This window comes from Poecilia mexicana, unplaced genomic scaffold (assembly GCF_051168715.1).
Source record: "Poecilia mexicana isolate PSO_F unplaced genomic scaffold, ASM5116871v1 scaffold_5, whole genome shotgun sequence".
Classification (NCBI taxonomy): Eukaryota; Metazoa; Chordata; class Actinopteri; order Cyprinodontiformes; family Poeciliidae; genus Poecilia; species Poecilia mexicana.
This window is the reverse complement of record NW_028263374.1, coordinates 8,672,325-8,679,657: the sequence shown is the minus strand read 5'-3', so window position 1 is coordinate 8,679,657 and position 7,333 is coordinate 8,672,325. Positions and strand designations below refer to the sequence as shown.

The window sequence follows — 7,333 nt, the reverse complement described above, 5'->3', positions numbered from 1 at the left end:
TGCTGTGTGGGTCAGATGTGCTGTTTTTGTACACCTTGCGCATCACGCTCGCATGGCATATTTGTGTGGGTAAGGAACTTACCGTGAGGTCTTCGGTGTTGCATCACTCTTTCTGTGTGCCATATGCGTTGTCAGGTGCATTGCGCTGTTTTTTTGTGCTGTGAGTAAAGATGTGGATGTTAACCAATGTTGGACAACTTCCTGAATGGCATTCCTATTGCATCTAAAGCTGGTCTTAAAGGGTCCTTTAATAGACTTCTTTTTGGACAATCAACTTTTAAGCATGCAAAAGGCTAAAGTTTACAGTTGTTCCATGGGGTTAAAGTCATGTCAACTTTTTGGCCCTTATGGAACAACCTTACAAACAAACAGATGCATTTTCATTTCTTGCTTAAAAACGCAGCTTAGCACTCACATCCCGAGAGAGATAGAGGTCTTGCTTTTTATGCAGGGCTCATTTAACAAACCTCGAATTACATCAGATGAAATTTTACTGTAAGACTCATCATTCTTTTGAAGAGCTTTGGGTGAATGTTAGAATAACCTTATTATCTTTTATGAAGAGCATTCTGTTGTTGATATTTAAGTTGTGTGTTTTTTTTAAGAGTACGTATGACATTGTTTGTCCAACGCACAATCAAGCACATAGCAGCCCATCTGCACAACAATTCCTCGTTTCTGCATAGGTGCTGTTAGCAAGTTCCACTTCATGCAGTTGTGACGACCAGGTCACAGAGGGAGGCATGACTTGTGTGTACCTGTCAGAGTTCCAACTGAGGGACCCATCTGGCATCGCAGAAGTACAGACACAGCACATAGACACAAACAAGACCTTTCTCAAATGGAGTAAAGGTAATTATTGCCATTGCTCCTAGGCCTGTCGCGATAAACAATAAATCAATTAATCGCACGATAAATTAAACCTATCGACCTCATTTTAATTATCGGCTTTATCGTCTCTTCCTGCCTTTTTTCTTTCTGTTGATGACACTAAATGAAAGAAGGCTCAGCTCCTGTGTTCTCCACACAGTAAAAACTGCTGGGTTAAAAATAACCCAATACGTAACCCAGCGCTGGGTCAAATATGGACCGACCCAACGCTGGGTTGTTTTAACCCAACTGGGTTGGGTTGAGGGTTTGACCCAGCACATTGGGTCATGGCAACTAACCAAACGTTGGGTTAAATTGACTTGTTTAAATTGGTTAAACTGACCCAAAATTGGGTTGAAATTCATAACCCAACACAAGGGTTATTATACCACTATAGTTGGGTTAAAAAAAATTATTTTAAATTTCACTATATAAAAACAGGATTAAAAGACATATGAATTTAAAGCTTCTTTTATTTCCACATGATACATATATAGAGCCAGCAATTTCATTTACAAAAGTTACAAAACATAAGTAGTTAAATCACTTCAATTCATTTGGCTACAACTCCAGAAGTATCTGTTACTCCATATTAGAAAACATTTAATGAAAAAAAGTCTGTTTTAAAGCAAACTACAAGTAAACCTTTCAGCCATTAAACAAGGAGCATTTTTAACGACACTTTAGCATTTTGCCTGTCTCCCTGCATGAGGACATACAGGTTGTCACATTTTGTAGATGCACCACCAGGTTTGTCCCAACCTGATGGAGAGAGAAGACAGAAAATAACAGGCCATTAGTGATGAACTTATATAAACAGCAAACAATTTGAGCATGATTCAGAGATGAATGTTGACTTACAGGCTGGATATCAATGAAACCCTCTGAACTTCCAGGTTGATGGATCTGAAACTCTTCTCCCAAATGTGTAAGTAGGGAGGAGCACTGGCAGCAGCTGCAGGGCTACATCATCTTGTCTGCATGGGAAACATAAGCTTGTGTTAAAATGTTAAATGTTAACAGTTTATAAACATCTCTTGAGCTTCAATACCTTAAGGGAGAAAATTCATGTTGTTGAGAAGACGGCCGCTCCTTTCTCTTCTTGGCCATACAAAAGATCTTCGTTGAGAACAAGAGAGAGAAGCACAAAAACAGGCCTTTAGTGAATTTAAAGGTAAAGGGCTACATTCTCAAAAACTAATTTCTGACTGATTCTAGTTTAACACAAAACCTCACTATTGAATGTGATGCACTTATTTAAACAATCTGAGCATTATTCAGAGATGAAGGTTGACTTACAGGCTGGATATCAATGAAAACATCTGAATTTCCAGGTTGATGGATCTGAAACTTCTCCCAAATTAGTAAGGTGGAGCAGGAAGGAGTACTGGCAGCAGCTGCAGGACTACATCATCTTCTGTATCAAACATAAGTTAGTGTTAAAATGTTACAGTAACTAAAAAGCATGACAACATTTTAGAGAACATTTCTTCTGAGCTTCAATACCTTGAGGGAGCAGACTCATGTTCTTGGTCATGCAGAAGGTCTTCGTTGAGAACGAGGAGTTTGGGTTTCGCTTAATTCTCCTGAAGATCCTGGATGTAAAATTACAAAATCTATCAGAAAAGACAAAATCACAAATCAAACTTTAATGACTGAATTAAATCTTATAGCTGTCTCAACTGCAAATAACTTGTAATTAGCCAGCAATTTCAAATGTTCAGAGTAATTTTATGTTCCTAAAAATAAATATAGCACTTAATAAAATAAAATGACATATAATTTAATTTAGAAGTAAAACTTAACACAAACTTAGTGCTGAATAACTTTCAGCACCAACTTTAAATAAATGTATTTGTAATTAATACCGTAGTAACAATAATAATAAAATGAGCAAACATTAACATTAGATATTGTCTTAGTTTTGCTTTTAATTCGTTGCCTAAAACCAGCGGGAGTTTGAAAGCAATGTGCCGGGAGACGGTCGTTCTCTCTCGGCTTAACGAGCCGCTCCGCCCGGTCAACTGACAGAGGGCGAGACGAGCCGGCGGCTGGAGGGGAGCGATAAGTCCGAACACGTCCGAGCATGTTTGTAATTAAGCTATATGTTAATAAACCGAGCGCATAATTCAGGTTTACACAACTAATTTATCGCCTAATAACTTTGCAAAAGTTATTTTATTTTCAAAAAGCATAATATAACCACATTATTAAAGCTCTTCTCGCTCTCCTCCGCCATTACTGCTGGTGTTCGAACACGTAGCCTCAGCCCGCTAAGGATGCGCGCGCATATTGCAAAAATCAGGGGACAAACCGTCAACTACCTTTTCTTTTAAAACTAAATCGATTTTTAAAAATTTGACTATGTTAAGTTACGAACAAATATGATTGAGGTTATATTAAAAACTGAATTTAATTTACTTGACAAATTGTGCCCTTCCCCTTCATCTATTTTTTTCCCCAACATCCGTATTGTAGCAACACCGAAGCTCTTTGTCAGAGGAACCTACCGTAATAAACATTTTAAATAACCATAAAAATAAATATCAAACATGTTTGAAATAAATTCAATTTATGTATAAAATTCTATAAACGTTGAAACTTTATCTTCTTTTTACTTACCATGTCTTATTTCAAAGTAGAGGAGAAGTCCGTTATGCAATGTTCACAGTCATGTTGAAAATGGAGGCTTGTGAAGAGGGGCGTGGCTTCTTCCAAGTTTCATCTTTAACCCAACCGTTTGGGTAAATCTACCCACCCAACTCCTGGCCCAACAGAAGTGTGCAAGATGTAGACTTCCGATAAATTTCTGACCCAACTCATGAGTTATGAATTTTGACCCAATATTTGGTCAAACTAACCCAACCTATGACCCAACAGCTTCAACCCAGAAATTGGGTTATGAAAATAACCCAGCATTTTTTACTGTGCACTGACCCTCATTTCCTCATTTCCTTAGTGTAATGTCCAGCGCACACGACACAAGTTGTCGGCCCATTTTCAAAACCTGAGAGATCACACATTAGCCGACAGAAGTCCTAGGTATAACGGTTCAATCGGGTTCGTTGTGCCGTGTGGTGTCCAGCCATATGGGCACAAAATAATGGCAGGCATTAATTAATACTTTACTAGAATCTACCTGTGATGCATGTGGCTGGAGTCAGCGTAAAGTCCTGACTGAATGAAAATAATTATAACCTATTTATGTCACGTTAACGAAGAACAGCTGAAAAGTTACTGGGTCTATCATCTGCGGTAGCAATTTGGCTCCAACTCCTCCCCTTGTCATTTCTATATTCTTTGCACAGAATGTTGAATAAATATTAATGTTGTTTCCACATATCTCCGATGTCTGCTGGACTTTGGGTTGCGCTGTGTGAGTTGTTTGGGATTCCCCTCCGTAATTTCCCCTCAGAAAACATGGAGGTGAATCCGCGCTTTCTGATTGTCTACCCGTCACATTCAGCGTTAAGCTCCCAGTCGAGAAAACCCCCGATTTAGATCGGAGCGGCCACGACCGACGATCTACCCTAACGTACCACACACTGCAGGATGATCGTTTACGAAATCACCAGCGACAATCTTAGATCGGCCAACGATCTAAGATTGTTGTAAGGGGAAAATAGGGGCAAAAAATCGTGTAGTATGAACTACTGCATCAGGTAGTCATATGTGTCCATCTTCTCTATTTAAATCTAGTGATTACTGAAGGGCAATATAGTATACAGACTTCGTAATCTTCACTCTTTTGGTTGAATGCAGTATTTATTTCCACTTTGGCTTTATGTTGTTTAGTTTTTATTCAAGTACGTTTTTTGTTAATGGAGACTGAGAATCCATTTTTGTTTTGTTTTGGTTGTTTTGTTTATTTAGTTTATCAGTTCCAGTGTTATGTGTTTGTTTGAAAATAAAGTGTATCTATCTATGGCAGGAAATCGCATGCATTATTAGTCATTTCCATTAAATCAGTGTCAAAAGGTCTTTTATCGCAATAAATTTTTAGACAAGTAATCGCTCAGCAAAATTTGTTATCGTGACAGGCCGAATTGCTCCTGTAATCTCACTGTATTAGACCACGTCACATGCTGTACTGTATTACATTGTATAGTTGCCTTTTGTATCAAATCACTCTTATGAATATGTCTCTTTGGGTTAAGTATTCTCGAGTTTTAATGTTCTTTCTTATCCAATGTATCAGTCAGGGTCCCAGTCAAAGCATTTTGAAATTTTCAGTGTTGGATTCTTTGTCCTATTTCAGCTACCAATACATGTTGTTGTTGTTGTTTGGGCTTTCATTTTATTTCAGAAAGCTGTGCAGCTCCGTGACATATGTCATGCCCCATCTCAACACTATGAAGAGGTGGTATTTTTGCTAACAAGAAAATGGCTTTAATGCTGTGACTTTAATTACTGAATATTTGGACTAAATGGTTTTGTTGACCTCCTCTGCTGCCATTTCCAAACTACAACAAATGTAAAACATTTCACCATTACAGCTCGTCCCTCTGTTCGCTGATTGACCAGGGTGAAATGCATCCTGAGAAATCAAGCACAGTGGGACAAATGCTAAATGGAGGAATGAGCGAAGTTGCATAGGAAGGGAATGGCCAGGATAGAGTTAAGTGGGACTCAAACCCAATATTAATATAACCCATGTAAAGCTCATGAAATGTAGTGCTTTTCCACTCTATGCTAATGAGTTTTCAAGCACACAAACATAATTTAATATAATTAGGTAATAGATGCAGACATCGACAAATTCCTGTTCTTAAATTACTTTGATCGGTATCAAAGACAAAACAATCCCAATCTGGACATCCACAATATACGTCTTTGCTAGTAGGGCTGTTGTAAACGAATATTTTAGTAATCGAGTAATCTATCGATTATTCTTACGATTAATCGAGTAATCGGATAAAAAAAAATTCTAAAATGAAATATTGGTAAATCTGGCATAATACCGGTGTTACTATCAGATATCAATATCAGTCCAATTTTTCATATTTGAGCATCCCTAACAGTTGCTTTTTTGTAGTTTAGAAAACTAACCTGTAACAATAATAGCTCACTTTCTAAGTTAACCAGAAGAAAAGTTATAGAAAAATCTGAAATTCTATTGAATTTAATAACAAAGAGGCAGGCTCACAAATATGCTTATAAAAAATGTCTACAATCCAGCTTTTAGTTTATGTATTCATCTTCAGTGAGTTTAATAGATTAATTAAACTCACCTTGCCACCTAACCTGTCACGCTTTGGGTTTGAAAATACGGGAAATGCCGCCTGGAGTGGGAGGAGAGGGCGAATGAACGAACGTAAGATGGGGTGGAGGGGAGGAAATAGACCAGCGGACTGACGAACCGTTAGACCGGGGGACGAACACGGGGGGAAGCAATACGGGATATTTACGACACCTTCACTGGTCACACTCAGAAACTCATCTACCAGCCATGTACGATGCGCTCCGCCACCCGTTTCTTCAGACCGGGATATGAAATTTATTGTGCGGTTCGTCGGTAAAGCTACATTTACACGGTAAGCATCAGCTACTCAGCCGCCCGCCCTGTTCAGGCTATCCGCTCACCTCAGCGCTCTTCCCGCCGTTCGCTTTCAACCAGCAGCCCCGGAGGAGAAATGCTGCCGTACTCCAGGCATTCCCCCAGTCATTTTAAGGATGCTTATTGGTTCCCCCAAAACGATAAAAAGTCGGGCATTATCATCAATCAATAAAATCCCCACGGGCCAATCTTGAAGATTGGACTTTATGCCGCTGAGACTTAGCTTTTGTCAACAACTCAGAGGCGGAAGTGAGAGCTCCGCGCAACGCAAATGAAGTCCTGGCCGGAACACGTGCGCTAACTAATAAAACATAAATTAACGAAGCTTCGAGGCAGGTAAATTTTCCTCGAGGAATTTTAGTAATCGAGGTACTCGAATCATTCGAGGAATCGTTTCAGCCCTATTTGCTAGCCACATATTTATTATCCAAGCCTATGTTTAAAATGTTATTCCTGTGTGCTCAAGTGGTTAAAAACCATTTGTGCTCTGTAAAATCTTCTCGTCCGCAAAATTATTGCTGTTTCTCCAAAGAAAGTTCAACCACATGTGAGAAGAAGTGAGCTTGTGTGTGCGAGGACATGTGAGTGTGAATAACTGAATGAGCTGCTGGCCTGTATTGGTATTTTAAAAAGTGATTGACGGGGAAAAGTCTATTAGGTGAGATTGTTAACAGGGTTGAGCCTGTTATCTGCTCCAGGCAGCCGTGAAAGGGGGGCTGGCTTGATTCACAAGGAAGCTATTGAGAATTTCAAAGGTGTTGTCTGACTGATTTTGGCACAGGCTTGCATTACACTGGGATCGCAAGCCAGCTTGTTCTCAAATCCACTCTGATCAACGTGCTACCGTGTCCTCCTTTCTGTGCTACTCTTTTGCTGCTTGTGAGGGAGGGGGGGAAAAAAGTTTCT

At 39.3% G+C, this 7,333-nt stretch overlaps 1 long non-coding RNA gene across 5 annotated transcripts; it reads right to left on the bottom strand.

Moving 5' to 3' along the window:
• Nucleotides 1-1,325: 1,325 nt before the first annotated feature.
• Nucleotides 1,326-3,790, bottom strand: LOC148159627 (uncharacterized). Of its 5 annotated transcripts, none has more exons than XR_015762831.1 (6): nt 3,493-3,790; nt 2,377-2,465; nt 2,170-2,287; nt 1,922-1,989; nt 1,732-1,847; nt 1,326-1,632 (listed from the first exon to the last, which is right to left on the bottom strand). It is a non-coding gene; the product is annotated as an uncharacterized LOC148159627 (long non-coding RNA). The 5 variants fall into 5 exon arrangements; XR_015762829.1 differs by lacking the exon at nt 3,493-3,790 and adding an exon at nt 3,077-3,306 and having other exon boundaries at nt 2,377-2,486; XR_015762830.1 differs by lacking the exon at nt 3,493-3,790 and adding an exon at nt 3,077-3,306.
• Between the last annotated feature and the right edge of the window lie 3,543 nt (nt 3,791-7,333).